The 23,596-nt window shown below is 41.3% G+C and overlaps 1 long non-coding RNA gene across 1 annotated transcript in view; it reads right to left on the bottom strand.

Moving 5' to 3' along the window:
* Positions 1-21,097, bottom strand: part of LOC133984141 (uncharacterized) — an 81,843-nt gene extending 60,746 nt beyond the window's left edge. The window contains exon 1 of the long non-coding RNA XR_009925397.1: positions 20,911-21,097. This is a non-coding gene — a long non-coding RNA (uncharacterized LOC133984141). The remainder of the gene's footprint in view (positions 1-20,910) is intronic.
* Between the last annotated feature and the right edge of the window lie 2,499 nt (positions 21,098-23,596).

Below are 23,596 nucleotides of genomic sequence, written 5' to 3'. Positions count from 1 at the left end.
GCTCCAGATTATCTATGCGGTCATAAAAGCTCCCAGACCACAAATTGCCCCTTAAACGTGCTGAGATTAATTTAGTCGAGTGTGTTTGTGCTTTATGGCAGCACCAAGAAGGGTTTCAGTAATGTGCATCAGCTGGCAATCAACTACAATCATGTCATCCATCATTTTCTGATCTGTATGGAGTTAACGAGTCGGAGGCACAGAACTCTTGGTTGTTTAACTCTTGGAAAAGTCTGATTTTGCAAAAACCTCAGAAGTCAAAACCCATTGTGCTGATGATTGGTGCCCCCATTTAAAATCCCCAAAAAACAAAAACATCTCGTGTAATGAAGTCTGTTCTCTGAGCTGAATCCAGAAGTGCCAAACAACCCAAGTTGCATTTCTTATTATTATTATTATAATAAAAGAGAAAAAAAGGGTGAAGAAAGACTTGAACATAAAACAGTGCAAACAGAAGTTGGCGTGTTTCAGTGTTGGGTTCATCTGATTTGACCGAGTAAAGAGAATGAGAGTGCTTTGGTCGAGTCCCGGGCCGCTGACGAAACACATAAACACTATCCTTCAATGTGAACTATGTCAAAACCACAATTTAGAGCCACAACTGAGGAGCGTAATCAAATCAATGCTTACAGCCTCTGGACCGGATGTTTGTTTCCCTTGTTTGCTTGCTCAGGCTACCTCCAGGGTGTTTCTGTTTTGTTTTTAACTCAACGTAATCTGCAGAAATTGATTATGGATGCATTGACTTTTTCCAAAAACCTCACACTTTTTGCAGAATGACTGGTATTGATTGAGTAAATGGATTTGAGCCCTGAGACAAGAGAGAGAGAGAGAGGGAAAGAGAGAGTGAGAGTGAGGATACCGCAACCTCGCCGGTCGTGCCAGCTTCCATTAACAGCTCCAAAAGAACATACCGCATGTGTTTAGAGGAATGCCGGGAAAGAATGATTAGCTCCATGTCAAGCAGCACTTGTTAACAACTGTTTATTTGAATATATTTAAAAGTACCAGTTGGATGAGGTTTGCATGGGGAAATAGAGTGCTAGAGGGAGAGATCTTCAAAAAACTCCCCCCCCTTATTAATGCTACCCTGGCAGTAGTCTGATTAATCAACTGAGCCCAACGTAGGAAGACTTAGTTGCTCATCATCCTGGATCAAAACTCCAGGGTGCCGATCTGCTCCGTGAATCAGCATTAGGCTCTTTCTTTGGATCATCCACAGCTCAAGAACTGTACACTATTACTGCTCAGCCACTTTACAAAAAAAAAAAAAAAAAAAAAGACTCCTTTCTCTTCTGCTTCTTTTTCCTTCTAAGCTTCTTTTTCTTCCTCGTCTTTCTTGACACACCTTAATGAAACCATCACTCTGTGGCCAAGGGAAATATTGCACTTCCTGCTTTGGATCCCTTCGCTGCCGATTTTTCTTGTGATGCAGAAATTGAAAAGAGGTTTTAATGAAAAAAAATCCAAGTTAGCTTTTTCTTTTTCTTTAATCTTTTTTTTTTTTTTATACATATTCATAACTTGAATCCATCTGTAATAAAGAAGAAGTGTGTGAGAAAGTACATTTTTGCTTTTGATCAATAATTTAAATCAACCAACCAAAAAAGCATAAAATGTGGGATATTATGTCGATTGATTACAAGTCGAGTCTGGATCAGATCTCAATTTAAAAACACAGCTTTAAAAAGTCTGCTTTATTCTGAGGTTCAGCTGAAGGACGCAATGGCGCCTTTAAAAAGAAAAAAAGTGATGCTTCTTCAAGCAGAGGAAAGTTGGCTTCAAATATCAGAGCTGCCCTGATAGGGAAAAGTCAGGTTTTTGAAGGTGACGGTTGACTTCTCTGTTTCAGTCTTATTTATGACCTTTTCCATTTCACTTGAGGAGATGGGAGACATTTAAATGGCATTGTGCTACTGCAGATTAACTTTTTCCTCGTAATTACAGCCGTCCTCTGGGAAGGCATCGAAATTAGCCACATGTGAGCCCGTACACCGCTGCTTAAATATCATAATATATCAGCTGTAGTCAAACCTTCTGAGAATTACTGTGAAAACACTATCTGTTATACTTTTAGTGGCTTTGTGGAACGATCACCCTGACAGAAAATAATTAAGATTAAGTTCAACGCTGTGTAGAGTTTTCTAGAATTAAACTATGAAGGTTAAAAACAGAGACTTCTTGTTCTTTTCTCTTTAAAAAAAATGTTTCTATGATTTTAATCACATTTTAATTCAGTATCCTCATACATTAGTCTTATTTTTCACTGTCTGCTAGGGCTGGACGATATGGGCAAAATCAAATATCTCAATATTTTTGACCAAATACCTCGATATCGATAACGCATGGTGCTTTCGCAAAATATTTACCCAATGAGTTTTCATAAATAATGTGGATATAATGACCAAGTGGGTAAAGAAACAATATTACAGCTAAAAAACAGGAAAAGAGGACATTTATGCAATATCATGACATCACAATATCCAATATCTAAGACTTTTTTTGTATTTCTCTATCATTTTATTTGCATTTTAATTCTGTGTCCTCATTTATTAGCCTTCTGTTTTACTTTCTACATGTATATTTTGACTGATTACATTAATTTTGCAACAAATTTTCAAATTTTCATTGTTTTAGCCATTATTTCTGTTGGTTCTGATAACATAGTACTCAGTAAAATAATGGCTTAAGTCTGGGAAACCCCAAAATTGTGCAGCTGTAAACTGTACAGATGTTTTTAAAAGAAGGAGTTAATTTCACTGCTTTGTTTTCTTCTAATTATTACTGGTAGGAATGATGCCATGGTCAGTATGGTGTAAAGCACTTTGAACTGCACTAATTGCATGATTGATTTGACTGATAACGGCCACCATGGTTGTGCATTTTTTTGAACAACAAGCAATAAATCCAGCAGAGGGACGTCAGCGGGGGAAGGGGAGGGGGGGGCTCTTCTGTCTTCCGCCAAATGCCAACAACCCAGTGATCATCTGGCAAACAGACCACACTCCTGCCCTTTCTCCACTCAGCTGTCTATTAAAAGGAAAACATGTGGTCTAGTGTCTTGTTTCGGGGAAAGTGAAAACACACACCCGCTGAGGTACACAGTGGAGCAGAAGAGTCTGGCATGTTGTTACTCCGTTTCCTCTCGCTTCGTCCCGCATTCCCTCACTCCACGTCGCTGCATGGGGTAAGGAGGGGAGGAAAAAATTGCTTGACCCCCCCCACCCACCCCTCTCCCTGCTATCACCATGCACAATGCTCTCTTTTCCTTGACACCCACTCAAGAAAATCAATCAGTATTCAGGTCATGCCACAGGGAAACCCTCCCTTGCCCCATCCCCCCTTAAACACACGACCCCTGACCTCAGCGGGGTTCTCCACAGAGAGCGTGACAGGGATTTGTCTGCGCTGCCAGCGTCTGCTCCGTGTCCGATGCTAACAAAGTCCTCGTGTTGAGGGGAGGAGCGTGGCCTGACCCTGTCCACCTTTTACACAATAAATCCAGCTGAGGAGTTCAAGGTGGCCTGACCTGCATCCGACCCCGTCTCTGGAAACAGGGCAACAAGCTCCAGCTGAGCCTCCTCCCCCCCTCCCTTCACCCCCTCATCCCTTCTTACAGCTGAATAGAGAAACAGAAGGATGCGCTTGAGTTTGGCGGGCACTGCAAAACCCACACATTAATTCACTCGTGTTTCTCTTTTACCCGACTCTGTGACACGTGAACAGTTTGGGAAACTTGGTGCTGTCATGGGAAAGTGCATGATGGGGGCAGAATTAGCATAGCGTAATTACGCCAGGGAAAGATCCTTACTCCCAAAGAAAAAAAAAAAAAGGAGCGAGACATAACCCATAATTTTCCCATTGTGCTCCCTGTGCAATTGACAGTCGGTCTATGATATTGGAGATAAATGTCGGAATTCAGGATGTTAGTTTAACCGATGGTGCATTCAGTGTGATAATAACCACGGTCTTGCACACAGTGAGGCTGATGAGGAGTCCCGCAATAGCTCTTCACCACTTCCCCCCCGCCTCCCCTCCATGAGGTATTATAATGCTAATCAAAAAGAGAAGAAGAAGAAGTGGGAGAGAGAAAAAAAATACATTTCAGTGAATGAGGGGATATAATGGAAAGCAGGGAGCTCTGGAACCAACGGGAGACAAAAGGAGGGGTATATATTCACCCGACTCCGCCTGAGCAAAGCAGGGGTGACAAATGGACACAGACATTATGCCGGCTGGTTAATTAAAAGAACATAGCCTAATTAAAAAGATCTTCCTGCCTCGATGCGGTAACTGACCTGTGTCTCCTGCACATGTTGGGCACCGAGCACAGTCAGCCTCTCTCCATCTCTCTCTCTCTTCCTCTCTCTCTCTCTCTCTCCTATGCATTTAATTTTCACATCAGAGAGGGCTTCTGACTGACGAGCGGCAAACACCGGGAGAGGAGTGCGCTGCAGGAAGTGCGCCAGATCATGGTGGGGGGGCTGTTGCTAGTTAAATGAGTCATGATTTCCATCAGACAGTCAATGAAACTTACACAAGAGATATGATTAAATGCAATTTCATTTCTCTTGTAGGAATCTTTCTGTTGGAAATTGCTTTTCGTCCAAGTAATTTTGGAATTTGTTCAAAAGTTGGTCAGGTTTCATTACGTGAGCTTTGATATTCATTACATAGACTATGATGATGATACTGTATTTTTACCATAGACTGTATATAAAATGGACTTAACATCCGTGACGTCACCCATTGTTTTGTGGACTGCTGCTTGGAAGCGAATAATTTCGGATCTGGGCAGCGCCATCTTGAAAATTTCCGGTGCATGCTGGGTAAAAAAACCAACAGGGATTCTACTTATATGGGCATCAGGAGGGGCATGAGGCGCCCTCCTGAACCTGTGAACCAATCAACCTGTCAATCACGACGTAGCCACGCCCTAATGCATACCCCGCTTTATCGTCAAATATAAAATCAGGGAGGCCAAAATGTCCCAAATGAACATCATACTGCATTGAAGAAGGCTTTAAACTAGCGATTGAGACCATAAACACATTTTGAAAACGTTTACTGAGGTTAGAAATCAAGTGAGAAGTTGGTGAATTCTCCATTGACTTGTATAGAGACGGAAGTCCTTTTGACACCAAAACGGTCGCCCCCTGGTGGCCTTTTGATAGAATGCAGTTTTAAGTTACTTCCGCGTTGGCCTCATTTCAGAGGACCGGAACTCCCCGCCTGATTTTGACTTCATTTTGTGATGTGGATAAAGCAGTTGGTGAAAGTTTGACTAAAGACAAAGAATGTACTGTTAATTATTCATGTATGTTTGGCGGGTAAAGGTTTTATCCCTCCAATCTGTCCTCAAGAGCAAAAAGTGTGTAAAGATGTTCTGCGGCTGTTTATTATCTCTGTGTGTTTAAAATAATGAAAATATCATCTCTCTCATCTCTCTCTCTAACTGACTTTCAATAAACTTTGGCAGCATTTAAACAGGGCTGCTGCTGCTGGCCATTTGGCTGTTCTCCATGTAATTAGTGTATAGTGGTGGATGGGAAGTGATTTCGGGGACACAGCACTGTTAAAGAGTGAAGTTATTGAATGTTTTTTGTAGTGTGTCTTATGGCTATTGCGCTTTTTAGACGGTCCCTGCACTCTCATCTCAGGCAGGCAGATGTACATAGAAGCCAATTTTATGTGTCCAGCTCAGAGGACGAGGTTATTTTGGATGTAGCTTGTTATATGAACAATATTTTTCCTCCTCTCAACGGTTTCACACAATCATATCGTAACTTAAATATTTATTGCGTTTTTAGGCTGCTTATATGTATTTATTTATTAATGTGTGCGTGCGTGTCAGGCGGGGAGCTCCGGTCCTCTGAAATGATGCCAATGTGGAAGTAACTTAAAACTGCATTCTATCAAAAGGCCACCAGGGGGCGACCATTTTGGTGTCAAAAGGACTTCCGTCTCTATACAAGTCAATGGAGAATTCACCAACTTCTCACTTGATTTCTAACCTCAGTAAACGTTTTCAAAATGTGTTTATGGTCTCAATCGCTAGTTTAAAGCCTTCTTCAATGCAGTATGATGTTCATTTGGGACATTTTGGCCTCCCTGATTTTATATTTGACGATAAAGCAGGGTATGCATTAGGGCGTGGCTACGTCGTGATTGACAGGTTGATTGGTTCACAGGTTCAGGAGGGCGCCTCATGCTCCTCCTGATGCCCATATAAGTAGAATCCGTGTTTTTATTTTACCCAGCATGCACCGGAAATTTTCAAGATGGTGCTGCTCGGATCCGAAACTATTGGCTTCCGAGCAGCACTCCACAAACCAATGGGTGACGTCACGGATTTTACGCAGTGCTTTAAGTGGGCCGGTACGCACCGGTACGGAGTACCGGCACTTCTCAATTTTAGCCTCTGGCGTACCGGGACTTTTTACGGCGTACCGGGACTTCTCATGAGCTCATAGTACCCTGTCCTGTTCTATTTCTCTCTTTGCGATTCGTGAAACTCATATTCCTATGGCTATACTACATTACCACAATGACAATGACTGTCTAAAATAATAGACAGTCATTGTCTACTGTTTTGTTATGATAGAAACAAACACAGGAGTATGTCATTTAATTGATTTACTTGTCAACTGCATAGCTTCTCCAATTTTCTCCATGTCTGGTCTCCATCTCTAGGTGCCCCCCTGAAGACCTCCCTTGGGCCACATGCAAGTTAACAAGCATAATTTGTCTGGAAAGTTCAATAAAACAATTTTCTTTTAAAAAAAGAGCATCATGTTCTAGTGTTTGAATATATCACTTAATGATCTGCTGGAACCGACCGCCCACCGCCTAATTTACCTGGCAACAGTTGTATAAGGGGAGCACTGGCACTTATTTTTTTCCACTTAAAGCACTGATTTTACGTCCATTTTATATACAGTCTATGGTGCGTGTGAGCTTCTGGATATCTGAATTGAAGGGATGAATAAAGTATTTATCTATCTGCTTTACTACAAAAAGAAAGAAAGAGGCTCTGTTTGTGTTTTAACATTTCACGAGTTATTGATCTGGGAAGTGTCAATCTGTGAATATAGCCTATTTCCAACTATTTATAGCCTATTTCGAGGTGCTGTTTGGTGCCTTCTCCTCCACTTGTGATGCTCATGTTACATAGGGGCGGCACTGCATTTAAGTGTTTTTTGTTCATTTATATTGGTCAGTTTAAACACATAATAGTATGTAGTATGGGGAATAGTAGTAGTAGTAGTAGTAGTACTATGGTAGGTATTACTACTACAGGAGGTAGAGCAGCAGTTCGATTCCCGGCTCCTCCAGTCCACATGTCGATGTGTCTTTGGGCGAGATACCCTAAATTGCTCCCAATAGCTGCACCAACGATGAATGAATGTGTGTGAATAGTTAGCTTCAATCTGTGTGTGAATGGGTGAATGTGACATGTAGTATAAAAGTGCTTTGAGTGGTCAGAAAAAGACTAGAGAAGGGCTCTATAAGTACACACTTCACTGTCCGAGCAAACACATCCAAACATCCTAACCAGGTGGATTCTTCATAGCTTGTGGTAAATTGCTTGTTTTACTGTTCTGGAGAAGCTGCTTTACAATCCTGCCTCAAAGAACTATAAAGTCTGCAATGTTTTTTTGTTGTAAAAAGCCTTCAAAACTGGACTTCTTGGCATTTTCATCCTCTCTGTACCTGTAGCAACAAGCTCACACCAACACCAACGCAGTCTGTGTGTGTTGTGCTGGAGGGCGACTGTCAGCTTCAGCCTAAGAGTGAAAGTATGGTTGTGTGTGTGTGTGTGTGTGTGTGTGTGTGTGTGTGTGTGTGTGTGTGTGTGTGTGTGTGTGTGTGTGTGTGTGTGTGTGTGTGTGTGTGTGTATGTATGTGTGTGTGTGTGTGTGTGTGTGTGTGTTCTTTTCACCCAGCCACCTGTCACCGAGTAGTGACATTAAAGCAATAACATGGTTTGGTGGTGGGTGCTTTGTTTACCCCCTGGTTGGTGTTTCATGCCATCAGTCAGCAGAAACCGGCCCTCTGGGGGGGAGAGAGAGAGAGTCGGGGGAGGCAGGGAGGAAATGTAGGAGACCGATGAAGAGAGATCAAACGGGCAGGAGGAGGCTTCCTTCTCCGGACTAAAGGAAGTGGCTCGTGTGACTGAGTGGGAGGTGTTGTGTGTCTTGGTGGAAATAAGTTAACATAACAGCCTGAGAGTAAATTCACCAACTTGTTTTTCCAGCTCCGAACAGCTAACCACATCACAGGGCAGCATATTTATAGCAAAAATTACTGATTACTGTGAGATTATGACCGTGTTTGGACAATGATTCAATGTTCTGACAAACAACTTGACCCTCTCCATCCACAGCAGATATTTAACTAATAATAACCTGCTTGAAAAACTGCTATTACTGATAATATCATACATGGAAACGATCACAACTCATATATGCACTCCAAGCACTCACGCTTCAAGTGTGATTCATGTGATTCAAGGAGCGACTAATGACTCATATCCATGTGTGTGTGTGTGTCTTCTTCATGTATGACCGCGTTCACAACAGCAATTATCTAGATAAAAAGGTCACGTACATTTACCGCTATTAACGTTCTATATATGTGTAACCACGCGAAGGTGTTCGACATGTGTTAGCAATTAGTCCCTTAAACGTGATCACTGTAAATTATAGCAGAGCTGCAACGATTAGTTATCCGTTTTGTTTATTGATTAACTCTTCATGTGATTTTTCAAGCAAAAATGTCAAAAGTTTGTATATTTGATGCTTTTAAAAAGGCAGTGTGTAAGATTTAGTGTCATTTAGCAGAGCGGATTTGCCAGAAAGGAAGGATAATATTCATAAGTATGTTTTAATTAGTGTATAATTACCTTAGAATAAGAATAACTGGGTTTCTGTTACCTTATAATGAACTCTTTATATCTAAATAGAGAGTGGGTCCTCTTCCATGGAGTCCACCATGTTTCTACAGTAGCCCAGAATGGACAAACCAAATATTTGCCTTTTTTTTTTACAAGTTTCACAGCCAACATACATTCTCCTACACGCATGGAAAATAAGTCTAAATGCCATAAAATCCTTCACACTGGTCCTTTAATACTCTTCCTCCTCATACATGATAGTAATGGTCACATGTAATATAGTACATTAATAGTTATAATAGTCAAAGTCACTTTTAATTCACAACTTCATATTTTACTGGACCAAACGATTACATGAGAAAAATAATTGTCACATTAATCAATAATAAAAAAAAGATCATTAATAATAATTGCAGCCTATAATTATAGTGTCAGACTGTTAGGTGTGACTTTGGCCTTTCAGAGCTTGTGATGGATAATCGTTAAAGTTGTTTAACATTATAGATTAACCCTCCTGTTGTCCTTGGGTCAATTCTGACTGGTAGGACTCAAAGATTAACTCAAAAAATGGAAGTATACTTTCATTTAAATGAAGCCTGTTGACCATAATTTACAACAAATATGTGTGAAACCTGCTAATAAGTTGGAATGAAGTTGGCTAAAAAGGTCTAACAAAGAATTGGATGATAATTTAAACCTTTATGCTTTATAAAATAGTCAAACCAAACTGGATGCATGAGAGAAGTTAAAATAAAGTAGATTAATCACTCTACTTATAGTCTTAAAAAAGTTATTCATGGTGAAAATCCAACTCAAAACAACACATCTCTGCTGTGTAAACACTTCAGTCTAAAAATACAACTTTTTCAATTTATTTAAAGAATTTTAATCTGAATTATTCAAGAGAGACTCATGACGCTCATCTATGAAGAATCAATAACGGTCTCTCCCACAGTCACAGCTGCTGGATGAGTCAACACATGGTTAATAAACTGACACACACACTTGGAATGGGAAGAGTTCATGGCACTGGAGGAGGGAGGGAGGGGGGAGGGGGGGGGGGGGTGGTGTGTTTTACTCACGCTGGACCGTTGCCTGGTTTGGATTCATATTCCACTAACTGAAACCCTCCCCAGATAAACTCCCGCATTCCCCACATACGCCCTCCTCCTCCAACCCCCCCTCTCTCACCACCTCCTACTCCCCCCCCTCCCCCCGCCCCCGACAAAAAAGACCGGGTTTAAAAATAGCTTCGATTCGATGGAAACAAGCCTGGAGTTCTGAGAAATGGAGGAAATTGACCAAGCTAAGTGTAGGCGAGCAGACTTATCTTACACCCGCGTCTGAGCCAAATATTCCCTGCACATATGGTGACCCGCTGAAATATACACAAATAATAGCGTGAGAGCTAAAAGCATAGATTAAAAAAAACAACAACATCCTCCTCCTCCCCATACACCCCTATCCTCTCAACCCCTGCAAACAGGTAACGCTACAAACACACAAACACACAGATTCAGAGTTCAATGTTAAAAGGAAAACAGCGTGGCTCAGTCTAAATTTAACACATTCCAGATTTAAGCACAACGGTACGCCGAGTGTTGTTTGTGGAAAATCTGCCACAATTCCTATCTGCAGAGCGCAGAGTGCATGCATAAGAAATCGGATAAAAAGAGCCAGAGGAGGAGGAGGAGGAGGAGGAGGAGAAGGAGGAGGAGAGTTGGGAATCCAATAAGGAGTTTTTATAAACCATCAATAAACCTTTCACCCAAAATTAGAGCCTCACAGAGACTCTCACTTCCTGCTGTCCAGGGTTCAGCGCAGCAGGAGCGACGGGACTCGGCCAACTTTTTTTTTTAAAACTAGGAACAAGGTCGAACGGGCTCGGGCTATTTTTGGAAAGTTTGGAAATGAGATGCAGTTAGGGGCGCTCCCCCACCCTCATTGAAGGTACACATGACACATTATACTGCGGAGTCAAGCTCCATTTAGGCTTCAAAGGGGGTATTTGGGGGGGAAAAAGAAGAAAAAAAGTGTTTTCTCTTCTTAACACTTAAATTCAATATGTGAATACCTGTCACCTTCTGAGCGTGTGCGGAGCAGGGCTGGGATGATGAGGCATTAACTGTGTGACGGCAGCAGTTTTTGGATGAAGAGGACAGAGAGGAAAAAAAGAAAAGAAAAAAAGAAAAAAAAGCTTATCTTAGGTTTTTAATTTCCTGCTTCATTTCACGTTTCAGGACCATAAAAATTCTCATTTCGAAAAACTGCAATAAGCAACAATGAGACACGATCATAACTCAGAATTACTTCTATAGTAACTAAGTAGCAGATACCCCCCCCCCTCCCTTTTCACCCTCCTCTTCCTCCCCTCTTCCTCCCCCCCTAATGCAGTCAGTCTAATTACTTTAGCCAAGATGTGACAAGCCAGACAATTGCTGTGCAACGGATTACCAAAAGAGAAACCTTTAAAAAAAAAAAACAGATATCAGATGGGCTCTTCAATCCCTGCTTAGTCTCACTTTGCCAAAACACTCATAACCGTCATTGCTTTGCATCAACGTCTGGTTTTGGACCTCGGAAACGACTTCTCCAACAACAACAACACTACTCTGCACACTTCCTTACACGTCGTCTTAGTTCACTGCAGTACATTTTCTGGTGGATTTCACTCCTGGACAGTAAAAAAACTTTAATAAAACCCCAAAAAACAGTGATTTCAACTCCAAACATGTAGCCAAATAATCAGTTGTATATAATAATCATTGCCAGACCTTGCAGATGTGACGATGTGCTACTTTTCTTCCACTTAGTTTTATACATTTGAGTATATTCTGGTCAAAATAAGGCTGCAATTGATTGTTTAGTCTATATGATGTCTCGCTAGATGAAAGAAAAGCAGCAATTTCTCCCAATTAAGAAGTAGGGCTGGGCAATAAATCAATATTATATCGATATTGTGATATTTTATAGATATCGTAATATGGTGAAATGGAATAAGTGTCTTTTCCTGCTTTTTTAGGCCTGCATTACAAAAAAGTGCAATTTTCTGAGCTTAACAGACTTTATCTACTTAGTCATTATATCGACATTACTGATGATTATCAAAAATCTCATTGTGCAAATATTTTGTGAAAGCCCCGATAGTCATCCCTATAATATTGTCACAATACGGATAGTGAGGTAATTGTATTTTTATATTCTGCCCAGATCGCCCGGCCCTATTAAGAAGCTGAAACTACCTACTTTTTTTTTGTAATTGTTGTTAAAAAACATGCCAATGAATGACTGACACTTAAATTTTCTGTTCCATCTATGAGCTCAAACAAACCGAGACAGTCTCAGACAGTAATTTGGGCTCTGGAAACTTGTGACAGTTGTCGTCATTCAGCCTTGACGTTCCACAGACTAAACAATGGATCACAAAGAAACTGACAGATGAATTAATAATGAAAATAATCATTAAGCTGGAGATCTTACTCTGACGTAAATTCCAGCAGATGTTTCAATGCTGCTCATAAGATGACCTGCTTTACACAATTACACTCAAAAAGATGTTTTCTTATCTTAAACTTGCACCAAAGCAGAAGCTGAGGCAAGCAGCTGACTCCTAAATAAATAAACCTAACATTTAACAGTCTGGTGGGGAAGTTTGAGAAACAAGCGACTAACGAAGAGACTAAAAAGCTAAATTGTGCCAAAGTAGACACGGCGAACGGCAGATTCTCAGGCGACGTCGGGCCAACTTAAATGAAGCCTTCCTGTTTTTCCTTCATCATTCCTGGATATCAACCTTGTTTTCTCTCAATTTCATCACTCCGTCACTTGGGAGATTTCAATCTGTGTCACCAAAAAAGAAAAAGCAGGAAAGCAGGATGCTCGTTGCTTTACTAATGATGAGACAAAGCACGATGCTGAAGGCCAAAATATCCTGTTAAAAAAAAAGAAAGAAAAAAAAAGGGCCATTTCAACAGATGAGATGTGTTGGGGATTCGAGGGAACATGTGTCAGAAACAAACTTCCTGTGCTGAAAAGAGAGACAAATGCCTGCTTTTTAAAGAGCATGCACCAAAATCAGAGGGGAGAGGTGGTGAGAGGCACGCTGGGTGTCTGGTAGGTCTTTCCAGGGAAATAACCTCTGGCACAAAGATGGATGGTTACATTTCCTGCAGCAACAACAACCGTTTGTTTGGTGGAGAGTAACTAGGCTGTTAGTCCGAGCTGTGATAGGGGGGGGGGGGGGGGGGCGTTATCGTAGAGCCCGGCGCCGCTCGATTGAGAAGCTGATCTCTGGGAAGTCGGAGTAAAGAAAAACGCTTAGCGATGGAGATGGAGGAAAAAGATAGCGCTTCAGTAGAGGCGAGCAATATGGATGAAACTTACTATGTTACCAATACATGTGATATAGTAAAGTTTGTGTTTGAAATTGAATTCATACAATGTTCACTGGAGGATAGAAGACATGAAATGCATGTATGAGTCCTGTAAATGCTACGTAACCATGAAGCTGCCTCATTCTCACAGATGTTAGACTCAGGCAGGTGATTACTGATCACCTGAGATGACCTTTAACCTTTGTGTCGTCCTACCGGGTCAAATTGACCACGACTGTTCCTTCTTTCCTCCCTTGCTTCCTTCCGTCTGTGATTCCTCCCTCCTCTCTCTTTCCTTCCTCTCTTTCCTCCCTCCATCCTCCTTTCTTCCTTCTTTCTGTCCTTCCTTTCTCTCTTTCTTTCCTCCCCATAACCTTCCCTCCTTCCTTCCTCCCTCCTTTCCTTCCTTCTTCCTCCCTCCTTTCCTTCCTTCTTCCTTCCTCCTTTCCTTCTTTTTTCCTCCCTTCCATCCTTCCTCCCTCCTTTCCTTCCTTCCTTCCTTCCTTCCTTCCTTCCTCCCTCCTTTCCCCCTCCCTCCCTTCTTCCTCCCTCCTTTCCTTTCCTTCCTTCTTCCTCCCTTCCTCCCTCCTTTGCTTCCTTCCTCCCTCCTTTGCTTCCTTCTTCCTCCCTCCTTTGCTTCCTTCTTCCTCCCTCCTTCCGTTCCTTCTTCCTCCCTTCCTTCCTTCCTCCCTCCCTCCCTCCCTCCTTTCCTTCCTTCTTCCTCCCTCCTTTCCTTCCTTCCTTGACTTGAGGACAACAGGAGGGTTAAACAAACACACATTAATACATATCAACACAGTAACTCTGTTACACAGATTATAATCTTTACAAGCTCTCCCGCAGGCCCTGAGTTTAACACATGTGCTCTACATGTATTTACATTTCTCTGAAGAACAAAGAAATCATGGCTGCCTTTCTTACCAAGGTAAAAAAAAAAAACTTTAAACCCTCTCAGAGAAGCTTGCTAATCCTACACCTGCCAATCTCAACCAACCTGAGGCTCCCGTAGTGCTTCAGTACAGAGCTCACTAAACAACAGCAAACAGCAAAAACTAGCAAAGGAAATCAATAAAGCTAATATCCAGAATGAATCAAATACTCTAAACATATGATAAATGACTCCTCCACGTCTACGGATAAGGATAATAAACCTTTAATAATACATTATGACTCTGAGTAACGTTGAGAGAACAGAACCTCTAGATGTTTGTTTGCAGACAGAGAACATAAATAATCTGCTATAAACTATAAAAGTTAGAGCCTGACCGATACCGATACTGATATTAGGATGTCAAACATATTCTAATAAATACATCATTCAATAATCTTATATACAAAAGATTTAAGATGACAAAGATATGTAATGAAAGCATGATATTCTACAGTTTGACAATAAACTTTATTGTATAAAATGACATCAGTGCACTGAATCAGTAAAGGTTCACTGTCAATTTAATACTTAACAATCAATCTCTATTTATATATATATATATATATATATATATATATATATATATATATATATATATATATATATATATATATATATATATATATATATATATATATATATATATATATAGTGCCAAATCACAACAAAAGTCATCTCTACACACAGAGCAGGTCAAGACCAAACTCTTTATAACTATTAATAAAAAACATTGGGTATATATTGGGCTAGAATTAAGAAAAAGAATCAATTAAACATAAATTGATGCATTTATGACTTTACTAATATCAGCAAAGTACTTTCAAATAAAGGCCAAAAATGCCCTAAAAATAAATCTTTAATATATATCAGCTAGGGCTGGGCAAAATATCCATATTATATTAATATCATGATATGAGACTAAATATTGTCTGAGAATTTGGATATTGTAATACGGTTGTTTTTTCCTGGTTTTAAAGGCTGAATTACAGTAAAGTGATGTAATCTTTGGGCGAAAGCACCAATAGTCATCCCTACAATATTATCATGATATTGGGGTATTTGGTCAAATATAGGACAACATATAAGCTGATATACTGATATATCTGTGTTATCGGCCAATATCAGCTGACCCATATATCGGCCGGGCTCTAATAAACATACTTAAAAATAGAGTTGAATAACACATTAATGCCTCCTGGTATTTCCCTTCATGTGTATTTTAAGGGATGTAGAGGCATTAGCAGATACATATATACTATACCGCTGTGTGTGTGTGAGTTTTTCTTCCATGCACTCATCATGTTGACACTCATGTTTCAGGTCAAACTGTTTGTGCCACAAACTATTTTCCTGTCAGCATTAACACTTAACCTCATTTTCTACTGTATCATGTTTATTAGAGCCAACAAAGCATCTTTTTATTTTTTTTTCTTCCAGTGTCGTCTCACATCATCTTCATTATCTCTGAATGTACTGCGACTCAGCACAGGATGGACAAGAGAAACAGTGTCCAGGCTTTAATATGGGAGGTGTGTGTGAGGACGTTTTTGGACCATTGCACAACACAGTATACTGCTGTGAGAAATTTTAAATCCTATGTTGAAAAACTTTGATAGCACAGCATGAGGGTCAGGAGATTGGGAAGTCATGGGGGAAAGAAGGGAGGGTGGGGGGGCCGTTTGCTCCACTTTCAGCCTGGCTGGCTAATCAATGATGCAAGAGCTCTGCCCTCATTATGAAGTGATTAAGAGATCATTTGGAGCAACAAACCAATGCACTTTTGCATCGCCCCTGCCCACCCAACTAAAGACTTCACCAATCAATAACTGTATGTACGGCCAGAGGCTATTTACAGAGACACTTGTTTCCTTATTCCAGGCGTTTCCTTCTATTAAACACAGAAGCGAGGAGAATCCAAGTTAGAGGTTTCTGTGCTCTACACGCGTTGGGATGCCGACTCCACCGTAATCTGTAGGGGAGTTCATTTTATGCTACTGATTGGTACGGGGGGTTTAAAATGAACTGGATTCTGGAGGATTTTGAGTTGATGTGGCTGAATGGGAGTTTTTGGAAGATCTTTGCACTGAGTCATCAGCTAATAATCCTTGAAGACAATGAAAATCCATGCACATATGAAGCCGCATTAGCTACTTCTTCATGTAAAATATGCATGAAAAATGACAAGAATTCATTTTTTGGATGATTCATTTTCTCTCCTTTCATGAGGGATCCTTTTTTTGTGTTGTGCAGGCTGCTTCCAAAGCTGCCCTGTGGGTAGCGTGCACATCCTTCTTACACAAATCAAAGTGTGCACGTGTCTATACTACTGTATGTGCAGGTACTCTTTCTTCTCATGTGAAGGGAAACTCATAAAGCAGAGAGAGAGAGAGAGAGAGAGAGAGAGAAAAGACATAAATCTACAAGTAGGCTATTATGAAACTGACGGCAGCATTTTAAAAAACCACAAACAAAAAGCACAGAAACCTCGGTGCGTGACTTTACACGGAAATTAGACAAAAGGAGAAAAAGCCTCAAAAGAAAGAAGAAAAACATACAACAGCTGAGGTTTCAGATCTTAACAAAGATTCCCTCATGTGCTGTAAGACCCTCTCCGACCTAAAAATATCAATCTGAGGCAGTTTGCAGACATTGCCACAGCCACAGGTTAAATTTTCCCCTGTAATTGCTGGACTCCAGCCACCGTGCTTCATGAAGCGGAACAGACAATCATCCAAGTGTTCCTGCTGCGCTGCTTGCGGCCGCGGCGGGTTGGCAGGCGGAGCCCCAGCCCGTGTTCGACAAGGGGTTAACGTTTCTGAAGAGCAGCTCGACAAAACCACAGGAAGACAGCCAGTCTGGATGGACGGAGCGAGGCCTGTCACTTGTCCAGTTTGTGGTCTGCCGCCTCCCGCCATCTTTTTTTTTTTTTTTCCTTCTTCTTTCTGCCTCTAGCCTTTCACTGAACTCCAAGCTTTTCCTCCCAAAATTTACACACTCATCAGCTCGGCTATAATTTCCAGTCGTGCACTAACCGCACCGGGGCCACAGCGGGGAAGCTGCTGCACGCCTGTTTTTGGAATCAAAAGTAATTACAAGCCTGCCAAGGATTCAAATCTAATAGCGGATGATTGGACTAGTGGGAGAAAAAAAAAGGAATTCTGTGCTAAAAACACTCATTGTATTCACCTTTACTTCCATAAAACCTCAATCATGGCAGTGTACGTTATGTCTGTGCCACAGGCAACTTTAAAACACATGCAGGCCAATATACCTGAGAGATACTGGGCTCTGAATCAGCAAAACCTTTCTTCCGGGTGCTGTAACTGAGCCGTTTCTGCTCCGTTGGAAAAGTGGATGCAAACTATTCAATTAAAGAAAAAAAACAAAAAAACATCCAGTCAGAAGAATGATGGAGGATCCTATTCATCCATGCTGCACAAGCCATGAGACAGGTCTGCCTGCTATTCTTAACCTTCCCATTTGTAACGCTTGATGCAACATGTTAATGTGATTTCTTACCGGCTGTGGCCAAACGGGGCCAGACCTGGAGGCCAAGGCCTGGTGGTCTCAGCAGATAGCCTGGACAGGCCTGCGCTGTGTCAGCCCTGGATTATGGATGGAGGGGAGCCTGTGGGGCTGACAGGTAATAATTCACTCCCCAGGGGTCCCACACCCTTCACTGGACACAACCAGCCAGAAAAGGGGGGTAGGAGTGAAGGGGGGGGTGGAGGGACACAGCCTTGGAGCTCTTCACACTTTCTCCACCATCCCCTTCAAGAAGCGGGGCTCTCATTGGCCGCCCCGTTGCTACGGGTAACCAGCCATTATAAAAATGAAATATGAGGTGCCACAGACCAGAGCCTCTCTCAGGTGCAGGGCCAAACAAAGTCCCATATGTCGTGGATGAGGAGCTGAGATTAACTGTTGCTTCCTGAAGCGCAGCGCTGAGCCGGCCCGTTCTTTAGACCTCGGCTGCTGCAAAACGCCGCCGTGTGCTTGAAGTCTGAGACACTTCAGACAAATCACTGTTGTCGAGGTGCCACAACAACAGCCCGAAAAATATTATCCGATGCTCTCGAGTTCCACTGAGCTTGAAATGGGGGGGAAATGAGCGAGAGTGGAGCAATTCAGCAACTGCAAGTTCAACTAAAGATTTAATGTATCGTGTCTTCATGCATCCCAGCGACGTTTTCCCATTTTTCCCTTCTGGCCAATCCAAACTGCAAGCCAACTATGCGTACGCTTGTGTATGAGTGTTATATGTAGCTATGTTCAGATATTGAGCACTTTATCTCGATGATGAAAATGGAAATGGGCCTGCCGAACATCCCCCAGCGCCACAGTCCTCGGCCCTGGTTAGGAGCCTATTTCAAACATCATTACCCTGAGGACCATTAGGAAGATGCCATCTGCACACAGGGGGCCCCTCCATCGGGGCCTCTTGTCATTTCAAACTAAAAGCAAGCGCCGAAATGGAAATCGGAAATAAAATTACACACTGGGCTAAATGCACCATTAACCATGCTAACTGAGCGACGCACCTTTCAGGGCCTGAAAATGACAGCCGGACGAAGAGCAAGCAATTTTCAGCGGTGACGAGAAAATGAATGCACTGCTGGTACTTTGCTCTCTCTCTCTCTTTCTCTTACATTTTTTTTGTGTGACTGTAACTCGCTCGTCAGCAGAATGTGACTTTTCCTAATGGTGCTGTGTGAAAAAGAGGAGGAGAAAAAAATAACACAGAGGAGCTGATTGTGAGCGTGGGAGACTGCCACAAACGAGGGTTGAATATAGATTTGTATGCACTATGTATAGTATATAAAAAAGGAAGGAGCACAGACAAACATGCTGGTTGCACAAGACAGACTCCAGCAGCACCTCTCCCTGTCAGCACAGCAGCAACATGTCAAATAAAATAACCTGAGACCACATCGCAGTGTCCTCTGAGCTGCACAGAGTGCTAAGTCACTGTACAACTGCGGTGGGAAACCGCAAGCCATCAGTGGCCTGCCTCTCCATCCTGTGATATCACTGCAGCAGCTGAGGGGAGCACAGACGAGACAAAACCGAAGAAAATCACAAGATCCGACCACGCTGTCTCCACTTAAAACATCTGACCAGGCTGGAGCAGGAAGTGCATGATGCTCCCCTCCTGTGGCAGCCAAAACAAGAGGCGCACACTCTCAACGCTGTTCAATCAAGGCAATGTAACCCTTAAGCTGACCATCTTTTCTTTTAAAAACTGCCTTCAAAAGTTTTGCAGGATCAGAGCAAAAAAAAACAACAAAGGAACAACAGAAGCAAGCTGCCTTTGAGTCAGGCAAGAGGGCGCATGTTACCTTTCAACAGGGCCACAGTTGGGGGAGAAAAAAAGTAATGGTCTCGTCTATCTAGTCTATTTGTGCACAGAAAGAGATTTATTTATTGTTGAAATGTTCCTAGCCTCAACTGAAACTGAACACCCACTGAGGGAGACGTGAGGGCTAATGCACAACAGGCTGAGACAAATCATAGCCCCCTATTTCTTGCAGAGGATGCCTCAAGAGCAGCTCCGAGCATCTATTTCAACATAAATAACCACCACCAGCGACTCCTGGGAATGTAATGAGAGAAAAACACAGGTTTTCTAATCTCTCTCTCCCTCTCCTTCTTTCTTTGTGCATTGTTGGCAATGCTGAGGTCCAATACTGACTGCTGCTGGAGCTCTGCGTGCAAGAGCAGAAACCTGTTAGAACAATGAGCTCATCGGTTTTTTTTTTCTCCCCCTTTTCCGAGTTTGGCAATTAGACAGGGCTGCAGCTGAAGTAAGCATATTTTAGCAGGTAAAAATCTATGCAAATGGAGAGGCAAATATGAGGTTGCAATTTAATCGACCAGTCACGCAACCGCTGTTTTTTTCCCTCAAGGCACACGCAAGCTTAAATTGATTTGTTAATGTAATCTCCTAGTTAAGAAAAGGGAGCAAATCCTCCTTCACCCACTATTAGATGTTCATTTTCTTCGCACAAACTAGCCCTGAAGAAACACAGTGAGTGTTGTTTCCCCGATGCCAAATAAAGCAGAGTATCCAAATTCAATTAGTGTCTTTGGGCAAGATGCCACTCAAAAACAGACGCCTTATCAGCTGTTAATTCGTGATAAGTTGCTGACGACTCCAATAACAATCAATATGAAGAGAAAATATGATTTCATTGTTGCAGGAATTGATAATAATGAGTTGCAGCCGAGACAAAGCATGTATAGAAATCTGCGACTGTGTGTCAAAAAACCAGCCCGACCACAGCGCGGATGTAGAAGGGTGCAAAATGCATTTAACAGCTCGCAAAAATCACTGTAACCTTTAGCTGATATGAGTTCGCAATTACTGATATTCATCCGCAGTGTGAAAATGTCCAACACTCCCCAAAAAAACACACACAAGAGGAGGAAAAATAGTGAGAGATAGGCGGCTTCTCTGGGTGCTCGAATTCAATTGACAGAGAGTGAAGGAAGAGTTTGGGGTCAAAAAAGACGTTAAATATATAGTGAGTTTATATGTGTGCAGCTTTAAAAGCGATGCACACAGTTTAAATAATCTCTGCTGTGGCAAACTTGAAGCATGAGACTCTTTAATGAGCAAAGTGAGTGCAGCTGCAGCGGCGGCAGCAGCAGCAGCAGCAGCAGCATCGCAAAGTCTCTCCCCAACTATAAGCCAAGCAAGCACTTCTTACCTTTTATTGTTTCCTTCGTAGCTCCACGTATGGATAAAAAAAAAAAAAACACATATATTCGTCGTCCGTTTGAGCAGAGACGCAGGTTAAAGTGAGGGTGCTAAAAAAAGCACAATGAATATGTTAGTTAAAGCTAGTTTTTCTTCGCCAAAAATGGTTAGTATTCCCAGAGCACCAGAGCAGCGAAAAGGCGCCCCTCACTACTGTGACAAGACTGAAGCCAGACTGCAATCACAACACTCCAGCAGCTGCACAAGCCCCGCCCCCTCCGAACCACACACTGACAGGCGTTCCATCCAATCACAGGCGAGCATAGGGTTTCATCTCGCACCTGATTGGTCGATTGGAGCGTTCTTTTTTTCTGTGTTGAGCCACCGTGTGACACCGCCCAGCTCACTTTTTTCTCCCAGATGTTGAATGCTTGAATAACAAGGTCCTTAGATAGCCAATCAGAGAGCAGGATTGTGGGGATTTAAACACACACGATAGTTTCACTTTATGGGAGGAGTTAAAACTATTTAAATGAATATTTAAATAGAAAAAAAATCCTCTTATTAATTCATTAGTCTCTTGTAAATTATGTTGCATTACACCACAGTGGCATTTGTGTGGTATTATAATTAGTTTTATACTAACACATTAATCAGCTGTCATAATTTTACAGTTTCAGTTCTAGTACCTCCCACCACCACTCAAAAATACTGATGCTGTTAATCCACATTGCACACATGTATATTATCTCAGGATTTTATACATATTGCACATTTATATGTAGATTTATTTACACAAAGATTGTTTACTGTATATAATATTTTATTTTATTTTATTTATTTTATCATTTCCACCCTTATGCTGCTACTTTTTTCCCAAGGGGGATCAATAAAGATACATCTAATCTTAATGCAATCTAATACAATAATTGTATTTTATGGTCATTATTGAGGTTGTAGTAAGTGGTGGTGGCGTACTGGGGTGCATTATATTGAATTGATGTTCCTAATTTTTTGTCCACTACATTAACATACATGAGGGGGGCAAAATATTAGAAAAACACCAGTCAATATATTGCACCCTAGTACGCCACCACCAGAAATAAAGCAGAATTATCACCTTCATGACAATGTCAACAAAAACCTTTAAAGCAGAGCGATTGAATTGGATTAAATTATATTGCACAGGTGTTCCTAATAAAGAGGCAGGTGAGTGTAAATTATAATAGAAACGTATTATTATTCATTACAGTCACAAATAATGTCTAAATGTGACTAATGTGCTGATTCATATGAATAGAATAACACCGTTGGTACAGTTGTATGAACTGTACGGGAGCAATTATTATAATTAATTTATTAAATTATGATAATTAAATTGTTTCCATCATGATTAAGCAGTCAATCATTCTTGTTTTAGTTACTCAGTTAATTATTTAGTCTATTAAATGTCCAGAGATAGTGAAAAATGCTCACTATAAGATCTGAGAGCTCAAGATGACATCACTGAAATTGTTTATGTCAAAAAACAACTGTCCAAAATACAAATAATCAGCTTATAATGATTTAAGAAATATGTACATCCTCAATTCTTGGCATTTTTTCTTGACAAATTAAACTATTCATTTATCAACATTTTCTTTATTTTCTTTATATTATTTTTGGGTATTTTGCCTTCAATGCACAGTCAGTGGCAGAGCGGCCAACAGGAAACGATGGGAGAGAGATGAATGGGTAAGACATGCAACAAACATCCTTTGCATCACTTTTGATTACTTTAATCAACTTTGATTCAGCGCTACAATGCACTGTTTAATCCACTTCAAACCTGTCATTGTGACACGAAAAAACAGCAACACATACTGCATGTTCACCTTCAGGGCACAAAAAGTGGCACCAGCTACCCGCAAAATGTTGGTAAAATATGTAAGTGGCTGGTAAATATGGTTCAGTCACCGCCGGCCAAAACAACAACAGTAATTTGTAGAGTGGCTGGTAAAATTTGGACATATTAGCCATCTGGCCAGTGAACAAAAAAAGAAGTTAATTTTCTACCCTGTAGCTATTCATTGATTGTCTCTTTCAAACTCATGTTCACATTCCTGCAAGTTTATTTTCCCACTGAAAATACAAACTGCTGATTGCAGAGTAAAAAGGTGAGTACGATTTGAAGGCCGAGGACAAAGTGTAGCCACAAATAAAAAGCTAATTAGTTGGAGATGATGGTGTGTAGTACATTCCCAGAAACGCTAATAAAACACCTGTGCAAGAGCGATGGCAGAGCTGAGACATTTGCTCTGACTCTGCATCAGCATTTGATGATAATCTAATAGATGGCCATGGACTCACTGATTCATTCATCTCTAGTCTTCATCTATTCCATTTCCATTTCAGTCAGTCTTTCTTGTCAAAATGCTCCAATGTTATAAGAAGAAGAAGAAAAAAAAGGAAACTACAGGACTACAGTTCAAGTGGCTCCTGCAGGGATTGTGCAGTGGTTGTTATACATATATACTGTTAGCCACTTGGTAGTCAGATAAATAAGATGGCCTCCTTTCAGGTCATGCTTGTTCATTACATTCCTCTTTGGCCTCAAGCCGCAGAAAAATGGCAGTGTGTGTTTTTGGTTAGCTCTCACTCAACCCTGATAGATTTGCTCCAGTCATTTCTCTTGGCAGTGTGATGTTGCCTGTTGT

The sequence above is a fragment of the Scomber scombrus genome, chromosome 7, assembly GCF_963691925.1.
Source record: "Scomber scombrus chromosome 7, fScoSco1.1, whole genome shotgun sequence".
In the NCBI taxonomy this organism is placed as follows: domain Eukaryota; kingdom Metazoa; phylum Chordata; class Actinopteri; order Scombriformes; family Scombridae; genus Scomber; species Scomber scombrus.
This window is presented reverse-complemented; position numbering and strand designations above follow the sequence as displayed.